The following is a 17,132-nucleotide window of genomic DNA, read 5'->3' on the forward strand; positions in this document are numbered from 1 at the left end:
CCAAAATCAAGTTATTAGCAGAGTTGGGACAATTCTGACTTCTTTCCTTGACTTTTTGTCATCAGAAGTAAATTCCTGTAGAGTCGTAAGAAAAGACAACCTATTGGAAAGCGACTGATCAGGGCAAATTTTACTTTTTGCACAAAGGGATCCTGCCCCCAGTGAGTCAGGCGGGCAGGAACAGCAAGTAGGAAAACTGCCGGGTGGTTTATTTTCAGGGAGGGGCTTCTGTGCTGTGCTCCTATTGATGGGAACAGAGCCTCATAATCTGTACGCCGATGGCTGAAGGGATGCCGGGGAGGGGCTGGCATGCACAATCTCCAGGAAATGCTGTCTTTACAAAAATGCAAGCCCACATAAGATTATGCAATGGTAGTTTTACAAAATAAAGTCTGAGTCAAGCTATTTCTTTGATAGAAAAGATCTAACTCTATTCTTACAGTGTCTTAGTTTAGGATGCTAGACAAATTACCATAGAAAGAGCATCATACACAAACACATACTCCTCAAGGTTAAGGAGGCTGAGAAGTCCACGATGAAGGTGCCAGCTGCTATAGTGTCCCGTGGGAGCCTGCTTCCTGGTTTGCAGATGGCTGTCTTCTTATTGTATCCTGATATGGCAGAAAGAAGAGAAAAAGAAATCAAGCTCTCTTGTGTCTCTTTATAAGGACACCAATCCCAGAATGAGGGCTTTATCTTCAGACTCAATTACCTGCCAGAGGCTCCACCTCCTAATACCAACACATTGGCAGTACCGGTTCCATCATAAGAATCCTGGAAGAATACTGACATTTGGTCCATAACAATTACCTTCTCCCTATGTCTTCATGAGATCTTCCCTCTGTGTATAACTGTCTAATCTCCTTTTCTTATAAGGACACCAGTCATCTGGATTAGAACCCACTTATGTGACCTTAATTACCTCCTTTTTTTTGCTTTGTGTATGTGTATGTATGTTTGGTTCTGAGGATGGAACCCAGGGGCCTTCTACTTCTGGGCTACTCTCCCATACCTATTTTATATTTTATTTGAAAACAGAGTCTAAGTTGCTAAGAGCCTTACTAAGCTACTGAGGCTGGCTTCAAACCTGCAATCCTCCTGTCTCAGCCTCCCTTAATTACCTCTTTAAAGGCCCTATCTCGAAATACAGTCACATACAGTCACATTCTAGATGTCAAGGGTTAAAGACTTCAACACATGAACTGGTTGGGGGTAGGACACAATTCAGCCCATAACAAACTCAGAGGACAGAACCAAATAGAAATAATAATATCCAGGATTTAATAGGGAAGCTATTCTTTTTTTTTTTTTTTCAGTGCCGAGTATAGAACCCAGGGGCCTTCTGCCTCTGGGCTATACTTCTAGACCTAATTTATATTTTATTTGGAAATAGGGTCTCACTAAGTTGATGAGAGCCTCACTAAGTAGCTGAGGCTGGCTTTGAACCAGCGCAATCCTCCTGTCTCAGCCTCCCAAGTGCGGGGATTACAAGCATGTGCCACTACGCCAAGCAGGGGAAGCTATTTTTGACTGTGACATTCATTGCAATGTAAGCTTCCCCCCTAGGTGAATATTATCTTTTAAGGATGGGGAGCTCTTCCATGGTAGGAGACAGTATGTGCAAAGGGCTTTTGAGTCCAACAGAGCTGGCTCTGAATCTCTCTTTGCCACTAACCACTGAAATTATGAGCAAGTTACTTCATGCATCTGGACCTTAGCATTCTTACTATAAAATGAGGATAACAGCCGGGCGTGGTAGTGCACGCTTGTAATCCCCGCGCTTGAGAGGCTGAGACAGGAGGATCGCACAGGTTCAAAGCCAGCCTCAGCTACTTCATGAGGCTCTCAGCAACTCAGTGAGACCCTATTTCCAAATAAAATATAAAATAGGTCTGGGAGTATATCCCAGAGGTAGAAAAGCCCCTGGGTTCCACCCTTAGTACCACAAAAATAAAATAAAATAAAATAAAAATAAAAAAATAAAATAAGGATAGCAATAATGCCTACTTCGTAAGGTTATTGTGAGCATAAATGAGATAATCTATGCATAACAGTATTTTCTTTCTTACTCAGCAACAGAAGCTGCTGGCAATTGGGTATATATGACCTTTGAAGTGATTTTAGAGTCTTCCACACAAAAGGAAACATCCTGTGGTCCTGCTTAGCTGAGTGAGGGGGTCCTCTTGGCATGCAGGGTTCTAGGAATCGACCTAAGCAGACTGAGGGATCTTCCAGCAAGGAGAGACTATTCCTGGCCCCTCCTACCAACCTTCATCCTGAGGTTCATAGAGATATCAGGGCAATGTGGCAACCCAGGAAGAGGAAAGCAATGTATCCAAGAGGTAAAGAGGCATGGGACTAAACACCTGTGATCCCAGTACTTGGAGAGGCTGAGACTGGAGAATCACAGGTTGGAGGGCAGCTCCAGCAACTCAGTAAGGCTCTCAACAACTTAGCAAGACCCAAATAAAAATTAAAATAGTGCTGGGGGTGTAGCTCAGAGAGATAATGCCCCTAGGTTCAATCCCCAGCACCAGGAAGGAAGGAAGGAAGGGAGGGAGGGAGGGAGGGAGGGAGGGAGGGAGGGAGGGAGGGAGGGGACTCATAGACATCTTTGACAATGAGCTAGAAAGAGCTACATAAGACATCGATTCCGGGTCCTTCAAGTGCTGGTGCCTCTCTCTTCAGGCCAGTGTATCTGATAAATAAGCTGGTGGCTAAAAACAATAACCCTAGAGGCTCCTCTGTATTAGCAATAACAAGGAACCTCTCAATTGAACATAACCCAGAGGCACCCCCCTTCCCCTGAAAAGCTGCTCTCGAGTCGTTAAGTTGGTAAACTGAGGCCCCACCTATGCTTCGAGGCTCTGGCCCCATTGCAAGCCAAAGACCAGGCTCCACATTAGCATCAGCCCAGCTGCTGCCATCTTGTGAAGTCGTGGAGAAGCGGGGCTCTTCCCCACCACCCAGGAGCAGCTTGGCTTCCCTAGGATATGGTTCCATGAAGGAATAAATTGAGGACCTTGTATGTTCTGGCTGTGAGCCCCCTCCGCGGGCACGGGCGTAGCCTCCACGTGGCCCCCACCTCCATCTGCAGCAAATTCCACTCTGGCAACTATGTTTATAGGAGCAGAGACCTGAGGCCTAATTCCTGGGTTTGGCCACTGTCCACCATGGCCAGCTGCCACCACAGTCAGCACCCTTCACTGCAATCAACCCAATTAAACAGAACCACGTCGCTTCACCTCGAGACACCTGTCAGGGTCCCTGGGCTCTAGAACACCTGAAGGAGAGCAGAGTGAAGCCTTGGAACCCTGGTGGACTGGGTGACTGGACTGCTGAACTTCCAGTTCTAACCAGCAGGTGGAGCCTCAAGCAATGCAGTCTGAGAACAGCTAGGCAATGGTGTGCAGAGAGAGCCCAGCCCACAGCAAACTCCTTTGAAAACACGGCAGTTAGGAAACGTCATTATTCACACAGTAATATTCCTCTCCCTATTTGCCATTTTGTTTTCACAAAATGGGAAGAAGAGAAGGAATTTCCCCCTACTGTTAGATGAATTAAGAACAAAACTCTAGCTGGAACAGATTTTTCCCTGAGTCTTAAGGAATTGTGTAGAGGCTGTGAAAAGTCCTGAAGTGTCCTCCCGTGCACTGTCTCACCTCTCCTACCCCTACTCCTTAAGTTTCAGTCGCCTACTAAGCTATAACCATAGCAACCCAGCTGCTGGGAAATTATAGAAACACCCACTCTTTCTTTTAGATTCAGGTAAGTATCTGGGAAGCCACCTCCAGTCCCCCCTCCAGCCTCAGAGGAGACTGTCTCACTGTGACCACATCAACATCCATGCACATCTGTAGTAGGACACTGGTCTCGTTTTTTAACTCCGTTTACTTGTCTCCATCACTGGATCATGGTCTCCTTGTTGGTATTGCATCTCCGGTGCAAGTTCATGGACCGGCACCCAGCACGCAGGAGCTACACCTTGGGAACTGAAGGCAGAGGGGGAGGTGACTGCCTGGCATCCAGTGTGTGGGGGGGTGGGAGGATCAGGTTGTCCCAGGAATGGAGTCGAGGCTGAGTGGCCTAAGAGGCACTGGTAAGGCCGCCAGGAAGGAGATGGAAATCCTTCCTCAGTCAGGAAAGCGGTGCCTGCGTGTAGGCCAGGCTGCCCAGGGGAACAAAGAGAGACAAGAAACCGGAGAAAAGCAACCGAGATAGAAACCTGAGCGTAGAGGCGAGATGGGGTGAAGAGGGAGGAGTTGAAGTTCTGATCAGTCTGCAGCCCTTGAAACTGGTCTGGATGAGAGGTTCAAGACTGAGACCTGGGAGCGGGCGGGGTGGGGCTGGAGTCCCTTTTTGTGTGTGTGGTATTGGGGATGGAATCCAGGGGCATTATACCTCTGAGTTACACCCCCAGCCCTATTTGGGGTTGTGTGTGTGTGTGTGTGTGTGTGTGTGTGTGTGTGTGTGTGTGTGGCACTGGGGATGGAACTCAGGGGAATTCTACCTCCAAGCAAAATCCCCAGCCCTATTTCTTATTCTTTATTTTGAAACAGGATCTCACTGAATTGCAAAGGGCCTAAGTAGCTGAGGCTGTCTGCGAATCGTGATCCTCCTGTCTCAGCCTCTCAAATGCTGGGATTATAAGCATGTGCCACCACTCCCGGCCCCAGCCCTATTTTTTTTTTTTTTTTTTTTTTTTTTTTTTTGGTGGTACTGGGGTGGAACCCAGAGGCTTTCTACCTCCGGGCTATACTCCCAGACCTATTTTATACTTTATTTGGAAACAGGGTCTCACTAAGTTGCTGAGAGCCTCACTAAATAGCTGAGGCTGGCTTTGAACCTGTGTGATCCTCCTGTCTCAGCCTCCCAAGCGTGGGGATTACAAGCATGCGCCACCATGTCTGGGCCTATGGAGTCCCACTTATTTATTTATTTATTTATTTATTTATTTATTTATTTATTTTGTGGTACTGGGGATGGAACCCAGGGGCATTCTACCTCTGAGCTACACCCCTAGACCTACTTTTTTATTCTTTATTTTGAAACAGGGTCTCACTGAGTTGCAAAGGGCCTCACACATTGCTGAGGCTGTCCTCAAACCACGATCCTCCCAAGTACTGGGATTACAAGCATGCGCCATCACGCCCAGCTTGGAGTCCCATTTTACATGACACCAGTTGTATTGTGGAGGGAGAGGCGGAGTCTTGCAGGACTGTACAGTAAAGTCAGGGGAAATATCTGTGCCTGAATCTTCTGCATTCATTCAGTGAGGTGGAAAAGGAAATGAATGATCCACTTTTAATGAATAGCACTTTTAACTTTTGTCCTTTTTATTTCTTATTTATAAACAGGGTCTTGCTAGGTTGTTGACTTAGAGTCTCACAAAGTTGCTGAAGGAAGCTGTGGTCCTCCTGCCTCTGCCTCCCAAATACTGGGATTACAGTCAGGTGCCACCATGCCCCACTACTTCTTAAACTTTTAAACTGCTCAATTATGGACATCATCTAAAAGCAATGTAGAGCTCTAGCCAAGCTGACCTGGGCTCAAATCCCAGCTGTTCCTCTTATTAGCAATGTGGATTAGCAGAGTCACCTCAAGTCTCCAGGCTTCACTATATCCTGCAAATAGAGGGTATTCAACCCTTCCTCAGAGGACTAATGAGAACATTTAAGATAATGTACCTAAAGTGCTTACACAGGGCCCGACCCGGGAGCCACTCAACACTAATTCCATCCTCGTTATGGTTCTTTCTTTTCGGTGCCAGCCAGGGATGTGTGTCTCAAGTGTTCCTTCCCGAATCCATCTCAACTGCACTAAATCATATCGATTTGCTCCTGAAATGAGATGAGGTGAGTGCTCAGTATGATGGCAAAATCCAAAATTAGTGCGGACGTCCCTTTTCGGAGTTTGCAGAAGACGGTGTGGGCGCTCGCTCACTTTTAAGCCGCGTGCTTCTCTTTTCTCTCATCCCTTACCTGGTGGGTGCGATGGATGCCCTCCATGCCGGTCCCCCCGTCCTTTCACCTTTGAGTGATGAGGCAATCATCGTTGCTGCGGGAGCATTTACTCAGCCAGGCTATCTCACCAGCGTTCCATCCTCAAATAGACTCTTTGTTCCCCAGCTGAAAATTGGGCTGTCTTTCACCAACAGAGATGACACGGTGATACCCTTCACCTCCGATGGGCTTTGTTAGTTTTCTAGGATAACAATAGGTAGCAGTGAGCCAGCCATAAACTGCTTCCCCGGGGATCTCAGCCTTATTAGTCAGAAACATGATTGGAAGGCTGGAGCAGCGGGCTAGAAATTTGTGCAATTACAATTCCGACCTTAGCCATAAAACTGTCCCACATCACAAGATAGACGGGTGGACCCAGAAACTGAAATTTCAAGTAAGAAACCTCAAGGATGTTATCAACTCTTTGTATGATAACCATCTGACGCAGGGATGGGGGAACCGTCTCATATTATATCACTATCCACTCTCAGCATATCACCTGTTGTTTGTCACTCCTTCGGAGTAAAAATGAGATTCGAAAAGCCTGCTGGGACACAGAAGGTCCACAAGATATCAATTTCCTTTATGCCGCCCAAGCTGAAGGCAAAACTCACATTTTATCCAATTTTCCATTAAGAGATATCTGAGGATACTTGATAGTACTCTTTGTGACACAAGTCTCATCAGTGAAAAATTACCCAAATGGCGAAATGGTTCACATGTTCCAGTGAATTAAAGTTTACATACGCTGCATTTCCAAACAAAGGTAGGTTCTAGTGGGGTTTCACCATTTGTCAGACATGTGACCTCTCTGAACCTGTTTTCTTGTTGATAAACTAGGAAAAACAGTAATTATTATGGAAGAGTACAGTTTACAAAGTAGAGCTATAATACTAAGCAACAAATATTTGGAAATAAGAAAGATGATTGCAGCTAAAGAATTTTCCGAAGCTGGGCATGATGACACATACTTGTAATTTCAGTGCTGGGGAAGCTGAGACAGGAGGATCACAGACTCAAGGACAGCCTCAGCAAATAGTAAGACTTTCATCAATCTAGTGAGATCCTGTTTCAGTGTGTGTGTGTGTGTGTGTGTGGTACTGAGGGTGGAACTCAGGGGCTTTTCTACCTCTGGGCTATACTCCTAGACCTATTTTATACTTTATTTGGAAACAGGGTCTCACTAAATTTCTGAGAGCCTCACTAAGTAGCTAAGGCTGGCTTCAAACTTACGCAATCCTCCTGTCTCAGACTCCAGAGCGCTGGGATTACAAGCCCGGCTCGGTTTCAAAATTTAAAAATAGAGCCAGGCATGGTGGCACATGCTTATAATTCCAGCATTTGGGAGGCTGAGACTGGAGGAGCGTGGTTCGCAGACAGCCTCAGCTACTTGTGAGGCCCTTTACAACTCAGTGAGACCCTGTTCCAAAATAAAGAATAAAAAAATAGGGCTGGGGGTGTAGCTCAGAGGTAGAATGCCCCTGGGTTCAATCCCCAGTACTGGAGAAAAAAAAAAAAGGGTTGTAGACATAGCTTGGAGTTAGAATGCCTCTGGACTCAATCCCCAGTTCCCCCGCCCCCCAAAAAATTGTGGCCAGCTGGTACTGCGGGCACTTTACCAAGCACACCAAGTGTGCATGGGACATGACCCAAGAAGTGTGTGGCTTCGCCTTTGTGCCACAGAGCTGCTCAAGACCTCCAAGGACAAACAGGTCCTCAAGTTCATGAGAAGGGTGGGGACACTGTTTTATGCCAACAGGAAGTGAGGGAGCTGAGTAATGTCCTGGCTACGATGAGGAAAGCAGCTGCTGAGAAGGACTGCGCCCCTGCCACCCTCTGCACATCATTAAAACCTTGCAAGAAAGAAAGAGGCTAATTGATAAAGTAGACAAAAGGAAATTAGTAAGAACGCTTAAAACCTGAACAAGCCGGGTGTGGTGGCGCATGCTTGTAATCCCAGCATTTGGGAGGCTGAGACAGGAGGATTGCGGTTCCCGGCCAGCCTCAGCTACTTAGGGAGGCCCTTTGCAACTCAGTAAGACCTTGTTTTAAAATAAAGAATAAAAAATAGGGCTGGGGGTGTATCTCAGAGACAGAATGCCCCTGGGTTAAATCCCCAGTACCTAAAAAACAAGACAAAAAATACCTGAAAAATTTTAATCTAATGACATATGAAATTCCATACTCAATAATTCAATATTGCATACTCTTTTCAAGCACACATGGAACATTTTTTTTACAAATGTCCCCAATCTAGGTCACAAAGAAGTCTCAACAAGCACAAATTCATTTTTATATCATTCAAACTATATTATCTATCTAAAATACAGTGATATTAAAAAGTGTTTAAAGCCAGGTGCAGTGGCACATCCCTATAAATCCCAGCAACTCAGGAGACTGAATCAGAAGAAAAGCAAATGCCGGGCGTGGTGGCGCACGCTTGTAATCCCTGCGCTTGGGAGGCGGAGACAGGAGGATCGCGCAGGTTCGAAGCCAGCCACGCGTGCTGGCTTAGGAGACCCTGTTTCTAAATAAAAATATAAAAATAGGTCTGGGAGTGTAGCCCAGAGGTAGAAGGGCTTCCAGGAACCCCAGTACCACCAAAAAAAAAAAAAAAAAGAAGAAGAAAAGCAAGTTCAATGCCAGCCTGGGGAAAGAAAACAAAAACCTGTCTCGAAATTTAAAATACAAAGCCACGTGTGGTGGCACAAGCTTGTAATCTCAGTACTTGGGAGGCTATGAAAGGAGGATCACAGATTTGTGGACAGTCTTAGTGAGAGGCTGAGACAGGAGGATCCTGGTTCGTGGACAGCCTCAGCTACTTAGTGAGACCCTTTGCAACTCAGTGAGACCCTGTTTCAAAATAAAAAATAGCCGGCCGTGGTGGCGCACGCTTGTAATCCCCGCGCTTGGGAGGCGGAGACAGGAGGATCGTGCAGGTTCGAAGCCAGCCACGCTGGCGTAAGAGACCCTGTTTCAAAAATATAAAATAGATCTGGGAGTGCAGCCCGGAGGTAGAAGGGCTTCCAGGAACCCCAGTACCACCAAAAAAAACAAAACAAAAACAAAACAAAACAAAATAAATAAATAAATAAATAATAAAAAATATGGCTGGGGGTATAGTTCAGAGGTAGAATGTCCCTGGGTTCCATCCCCAATACCACAAAAAATAAAAATAAAAATAAATAAAAAATAAGGCTGGAGCCGGGCGTGGTGGCTCATGCTTGTAATCCCCGCGCTCGGGAAGCAGAGACAGGAGGATCGCATAGGTTCGAAGCCAGCTGCGCGCGCTGGCTTAGGAAACCCTGTTTCCAAAATAAAAATGTAAAAAAATAGGTCTGGGAGTGTAGCCCGGAGGTAGAAGGGCTTCCGGGAACCCCAGTACCACCAAAAATAAATAAATAAGGCTGGGGTATTGCTCAGAGGTAGAATTTCCCTTGGTTCCATCCCCATATAAATAAATAAATAAATAAATAAATAAATAAATAAATATGTTAAGAATGCACAAAATAATACTATCCATTGTGAATTTGGGTAAATAGATAAATACATAAATAGTTTTAAAATCTGAATGAGAATAGTCAAAGCATCATAGTTTATTCTCTGAGGAAGAAAGGAAGGAAATTGGATGGGAAGGTATTCAATCACATCTTTAACAATTTGTTTCTTTTAGGAAAAATAAATATAAAAGTGTCCAATCTGAGCAGTGTTCATGGATGTCATTATTCTATGTAAATTTCCTTGGGATGCTTGAAATATTTATGACTTTATTTAAATAGGGAAAAATAGTACCTGTTGTGACTTCTTCTGTAAACATCACAAGATACTTCTCTCCAATATTCTGTAAGCAGCTGTCCTGACAGAGATGGTCGGCAGCAGAGCCCCAGGCAGAGCCCCTCTTGCCTGCGGTTCCTACAAGGTGGACGTTAAGATTAGTGTTAAGACTGATGTTAAGAGGGACTGCCGGCCTGAACTCACATGGCGTGTCAAAACATGCTAAAGCAGAGGAATCAAGAATCAGAATCAGGAATTAAGAAAGGGAGTCCAAAGGAGGAAAAATGAAAAGAAAGGAAGGGAGGGAGGGAGGGAGGGAGGGAGGGAGGAAGGAAGGAAGGAAGGAAGGAAGGAAGGAAGGAAGGAAAGAAGGAAGGAAGGCAGAAGAAAAGAAAAATGAGAGCTCAAGAACTCAAAGGGACAAAAAGAGAGCCGATGGGAACAAATTCAGCAAGGTGTATGCAGGCCAGTAAGTGAGTTCCAGGGGAAGGGCCAGTGGAACAGGCAGGGGGCAGAGTCCTTAGCACTTCTGGGAGAAGTGCTACTTTGCAGTTTTGTAACATTCTTTTCAAGTATCAGGCAACTTCTCTTTTTGTTTTTGTTTGTTTGTTTGTTTGTGTTCTTTCTTGCAGTGCTAAAGATGGAAGCCAGGGGCATTCTGCCTCCAAGCTATACCCACAGCCCTATTTTTTTATTATTTATTTTGAAACAGGGTCTCACTAAATTGCGGAGGACTTCACTAAGTAGCTGAGGCTGGCTTCAAACCTTCGATCCCCCTGTCTCAGCCTCCCAAGTATTGAGATTACAAGCGTGCCCCACCATGTCCAGCACAGAATACATTTCTCACACATTTGGCTTGGCATTGTGGAGTCAAAATGGTTGTACTGAGCCGGGCGTGGTGGTGCACACTTGTAATCCCAGCATGTGGGGTCGCGGTTCGCGGACAGCCTCAGCTACTTAGCAAGGCCCTTTGCAACTCAGTGAGACCCTGTTTCAAAAATAAAAAAGACCTAAAGAGGAAGCCTACAGAATGGGAAAAGATCTTTACCAGCCACCACTCTGATAGGGGGCTAATATCCAGAATGTACAAAGAGCTCAAAAGACTCTACACTAGCAAAACAAACAACCCAATCAAGAAATGGGCAAATGAACTAAATAGACACTTCACAAAACAAGAAATACATAGGGCCAATAGATACATGAAAAGATGTTCTACATCACTGGCCATCAGGGAGATGCAAATCAAAACTACACTGAGATTCCATCTAACCCCAGTCAGAGTGGCAAGCATAAAGAAATCAAATAACAACAAATGCTGGTGAGGATGTGGGGAAAGAGAAACTCTTTTACACTGTTGGTAGGAGTGCAAACTAGTTCAGTCACTATGGAGATCTGTGTGGAGATTCCTAAGAAAGCTAGGAATAGATCCACCATACGATCCAGCTCTACCACTCCTGGGTATTTTTCCAAAAGGTTTGAACCCAGAGAATTATAGCAACATATGCATACCTATGTTCATAGCAGCACAATTCGTAATAGCCAAAATATGGAACCAACCCAGGTCTCCATCAACAGATAAATGGATTGCAAAACTCTGGGAAATACACACAATGGAATTCTACTCAGCCATAAAGAAGAACAAAATAATACCATTTGCAAGAAGATGGAAAGTCCTGGAGATCATTATGTTAAGTGAGATCAGCCAAGCACAGAAGGAGAAGGTACATATGTTCCCTCTAATATGCCCAAACTAGGGAACGTAGAGGATACCAGTGGTACTCCAAGTAATGGAGGGGAAATACCAGCAAAGCTTGAATGGAAAGATAGAGGAGGAGGAAGACTGAACTTGATTAATGAGGGTCTACATCCAAATATGTGTAAAATTATTAATATGCTGGACAATCATTGGTGGGAGGGGGGAAGGGAAGACAGGGGCGGGGGGGAGGGTACCAAGTATAGTTTAAATGTATACCATTTATGTTCAATAAAAAATTAAAAAAAAAAACAAAAATAAAAAAGACTTAAGCCGGGTGTGGTGGCGCACCTTGTAATCCCCGCGCTTGGGAGGCTGAGACAAGAGGATCACACAGGTTTGAAGCCAGCCTCAGCTACTGAGTGAGGCTCTCAGCAACTTAGTGAGACCCTGTTTCCAAATAAAATATAAAAATGGGTCTGGGAGTATATCCCGGAGGTAGAAAGCCTCTGGGTTCCATCCCCAGTACTACCAAAAAAAAAAAAGATTTTAAAAATAGAGCTGGGGGGTGTATCTCGGAGGTAGAATGACCCTGGGTTCCATCCCCAGTACCAAAAAAAATATGGTTGTGTTGGTCATTAATTTAAAACATAGGCTTTAAAATAGAGTGGCTGCAATCAAGAAATGGGCAACTGAACTGAATAGACACTTCACAAAAGAAGAGATACAAATGGCCAATAGATACATGGAAAGATGTTCTACATCATTAGCCATCAGGGAGATGCAAATCAAAACTACACTGAGATTCCATCTAACCACAATCAGAGTGGCAAGCATAAAGAAATCAAATAGCAATTGCTGGTGAGGATGTGGGGAAAGAGAAACTCTTTTACACTGTTGGTGGGAGTGCAAACTAGTTCAGCCACTATGGAGATCTGTGTGGAGATTCCTTAGAAAACTGGGAATAGATCCACGTAGGATCCAGCTCTACCACTCCTGGGTATTTTTCCAAAGGGGTTGAAATCAGAGAACTACAGTAACATATGCATACCTATGTTCATAGCAGCACAATTCGTAAGAGCCAAAATATAAAACCAACCCAGGTCTCCATCAACAGATGAATAGACTGCAAAATTATGGGAAATACACACAACGGGAATCTATTCAGCTATTAAGAGGAACAAAATCATGCCAGATGGAAAGATCTGGAGAACATTATGTTAAGTGAGGTCAGCCAAGCACAGAAAGAGAAGGGACATATGTTTTCTCTAATGTGCCCAAACTAGGGGGCATTGGGGATACCAAAGGGACTCCAGATAATGGGGGGGGGATCTCACCAAAGCTAGAACGGAAGGATAGGAGAGGAAGAAGGCTGAGGCTGATTAATGGAGGAGCTACATCCGAATATGTGTAAAGGTATGAATATAGCATGGTTAACCTGGACACTCATTGTTGGAAGGGGGGGAAGGGGAACTGGGGTGGGGGGAGAGGGCACCAAGTACAGTGTAAATGTTTATCAATTTCAATATGTTCCACATATAAATAAAAATTTTAAATTTAAAAAATAAAAATAAAATAGAGTGGCTGTATGTTCTTGAAAAAGTTTCTTGAAAAACTTTTCTGAACCTTCTTTTATTTTTTTCATCCGTAAGATGGGATAACAGAGGCAGCTTCTATACAGTGATTTTAAGGAACCAATTAGCAGCATGGTGCCCGCACTTGAAACATTTAATGAGTGTTGACTGTTTCCTGTGAAAAATAACAATTAGATCATGGGTCTACAAATACTGTGATTCATCTAAAAGAATTAATGTATTTCACCAAATGTAGACATTTTTCTTGTTCCAGAGCAGTGTTGAGAGAGATCGTTCTAATTACCCAACTAACAAAAGTCACTTCCAGGCCAGTCCCTTTGCAAACAAGGGCTGCAGCCGAAGGTTTCCAGGAAGTAGGGTCCTTGCCTCTGTGGTGAGTCACAGAGGACTCCAGCAGCCTTGTCACACCAGCTCCATGAGGGCACAAGGCTTTGAGAAAGCCCTCCCAGGTTCCTATCTAGCCAAGTGTATAAACCGAGGAAATTCTAACACTTGGTTAAAAAAAGATGGAGAAATAAGAGAAATGACATTTTGAATATACTAGATGCCACTAATGGTAAATTTAGACTATGTGTACTCTATCTCAGAGAGACAGACAGACAGAGAGACAGACAGACAGACACCGAGACATAAAGGAGAGAGAATGATACAAAACTAATCCCTGAAATCCACTAGGTAGAGACACAGAAGAGAGCTACAATTCCAGGAAAGAACTGACAGAAAGTAGTCACTTGTGAATTAACAAAGATATGTAAAAGATATAAATATATCATACATCAAAGACAAAAGTAGTCAGGTGCCGTGGTGCACACCTGCAAACCCACTACTTTGAAGGCTGGGACAGGGGGATCACAAGTTCATGGCCAGCCTCAGCAATTTGTGAGACCTTCCACAACTTATTGATATCCTGTTTCAAAATAAAGAATAAAATAGGGCTAGGGGTATAGCTCGGAGGTAGACTGTCCCTGGGCTAGTTAGTGCCACAAAAAACAAAACAACAAAATAAATAAATTAATTAAATAAATAAATAAATAAATAAGCCAAGTATAGTGGCACATGCCTGTAATCCCAATACTTGGGATGCTGAGACAGGAAGATTAGAGGTTCAAGGCCAGTTTTAGCAATTTAGTGAGACTCTCAGTAACTTGGCAAGACTCTGTTTCAAAAGAAAAATTTTAAAGGGCTGAGGGGGAGCCGGGTGTGGTGGCGCACGCTTGTAATCCCAGCACTTGGGAGGCTAAGACAGGAGGATCGCACAGGTTCAAAGCCAGCCTCAGCTACTTAGTGAGGCTCTCAGCAACTTAGTGAGACTCTGTTTCCAAATAAAGTATAAAATAGGTCTGGGAATATAGCCCGGAGGTAGAAAAGCCCCTGGGCTCCACCCCCAGTACCACCAAAAAAAAAGGGGGGGAACTGAGGGTGTGGCTTAGTGGCAGAATGCCCTTGGGTTCAACTCCTGTTACTGCAAGTACATACATGCATACATACATACAATAAAAATAAAAAGGGTTGGGGGTAGCTTAGTGGTAGAATAACTCTGAGTTAAATCCATAGTTTAAAAAAAAAAAAGCTGAGCATGGTGGTGCATGCTTGTAATCTCAGTACTTGGGAGGCTGAGACAGTAGGGCTGCAGGCTCAAAGCTAGCCTCAGAAACTTAGTGAGACCTTGTTTCAAAATTAAAAAAAAAATTAAAAAAGAGTTGGAGTGTAGCTCAGAGGTAGAACATCCCCGGGTTCCATCCCCAGCACAGGTGCACGCGCACACACACACACGCACACGCACACGCACAAAGAAAAAGACAAAAGTATTTTATGTTACACATCATGATAAAGTTAACATAAACTGCAGCCTATCAAGGTGACCTAAAACCAGAATTTCTGCAGTCTCTAGGGAGCAAACATTTGGATTCTGCCTTATGGGAATAAATGTGACCGGTTCCAGCAGTGTTGCTCTCACGCCAGTGGAAACAGACAGTAGCGTGGCTCCTCAGTCTCTCAGAGTCAGCTGGTGTAGGATTTATATTTCCTACAAACAGCATCAAACTTACCAGCTGTCCTTTTCTTTCCAGAATTAAAGTCAGACCCTGGTTATTTCAGGATTCCTATGAGTGTGTTAATTAGGAGATTTCTTTCTTTCTTTCTCTTTTTCTTTCTCTTTCTTTCTTTCTTTCTTTCTTTCTTTCTTTCTTTCTTTCTTTCTTTCTTTCTCCTTTGCAGTACTGGGGATGGAACCTAGGGGCATTCTACCTCCGAGCTGTACCACCAGCCTTATTTTTTATTCTTTATTTTGAAACAGGGTCTCACTGAGTTGCAAAGGCCTCACTAAGTAGCTGAGGCTGTCTGCGAACCAAAATCCTCCTGTCTCTGTCTCCAAAATGCTGGGATTACAAACGTGTGCCACCACGCCCAGCTTTATTAGGAGATTTCTAACAGTAAGATTTTTGCTATATGTGAAAGGGTTTTGAAACACTTGGCCTGGAACCTCGCTTTTGACCCTCAAGGGCTAGCGCAGGAAAGAGACTGTGTGTAAGGGAAAGGTTCTGAGTCTCAATCCGCATAGTCGTATGTTGCTTAATGAGGAGAATGCGTTCTAAGAAACACGTTGTTAGGCAATTTCGCTGTTGCGCAAACATTATAGAATGCACTTAAGCAAACAAGGATGGCTGTGATATGACTAGGTGATGGCTCCTTATGGGAGCACCATTGCACACGTGGTCCGTTGCTAGCTGAAAGATTATTCAGTACATGACTGCATATGCAATAGTCACTGATGAGAGATTATGCTGTGCCCAGCACTTTGCTAAACTCATTGACAATGTAATCACATTTTGATCTCACAACAATCCGATGGAGGCAGGTTCTACTGTCATTCATATTTTACAGGTCATCCTCTGGGGCTTGAAGCGATTAAGCAATTTCCCCTCCCAAAGTTTTGTGGCTAAAAGCAACAGAGTTGGGAATAGAAATCCAAATCTTGAGCCGGGCGTGGTGGCGCACGCTTGTAACCCCAGCATTCGGGAGGCTGAGACAGGAGGATCGCGGTTCGCAGACAGCCTCAGCTACTTAGTGAGGCCCTCTGCAACTTAGTGAGACCCTGTTTCAAAATAAAGAATAAAAAATAGGGCAGTGGGTATAGCTCGGAGGTCGAATGCTTCTGGGTTCCATCCTCAAACCCGCAAAATAAATGAATAAATCCAAATATTGTGGTTTTTTCTGTGTGTGTGTGTGTGTGTGTGTGTGTGTCTGTGTGTGTGTAACTAGGGATTGAATACAGGAACAATCTACCTCCAAGCTAAATGTCCAACCCTTTTTATTTTTTTGTTTTTGAAACAGGGCTTCATTAGGTTACTGGGAGTCTCACTGAATTGCTGAGGCTGCCCTGGAACCTACGATCTTCTTGTCTCAGCCTCCCAAATACTGGAATTGCAGGCGTGAGCCACCTTGTCAGGCAACTTTGTGCTCTTAATGGTAGCTGTATGGACTGTCCCACCCGAGTGAAAAGCTGAATTTGGCCCTCTTTGCTTCACGTCTTGGCTCTGTTCTCACGCGGGCTTTGTCAGCATGGTGGCAAAGTGACCCATCAGCTGTGGGTTTGCAAGATTCTCGGCATCTGTGATTCCCAGAGGGGAGAGATGCTCTGTGGTATGTTCCCTGTAAATGGTGGTTGACAGCCAGGCATAGTGGCGCACGCTTGTAATCCCAGCATTCGGGAGGCTGAGACCAGAGGATCGTGGTTTGTGGACAGCCTCACCTACTTAGTAAGGCCCTGTGCAACTTAGTGAGACCCTGCTTCAAAATAAAGAATTAAAAATAGGGCTGGGGGGGTGTATCTCAGAGGTCAAAGGCCCCTGGGTTCCATCTCTAGACCCGCAAAAAAAAAAAAAATGGTGGTTGACAATTCTTCCCTTCCTGTGTGGCTGACACTCCTCCCTCTCCTTTCCTCTTGAATCAGAGACGATTTCTTTGACCAATACTCATTCTGAAACTTCTGAGCCAGATCTTCAAAAGACTGACAGGCCAGGCATGGTGGCCCATGACTGTAATCCCAGTAGTTAGGAGGCTGAGACA

The sequence above is a fragment of the Muscardinus avellanarius genome, assembly GCF_963383645.1.
Source record: "Muscardinus avellanarius genome assembly, chromosome: 1".
NCBI lineage: Eukaryota > Metazoa > Chordata > Mammalia > Rodentia > Gliridae > Muscardinus > Muscardinus avellanarius.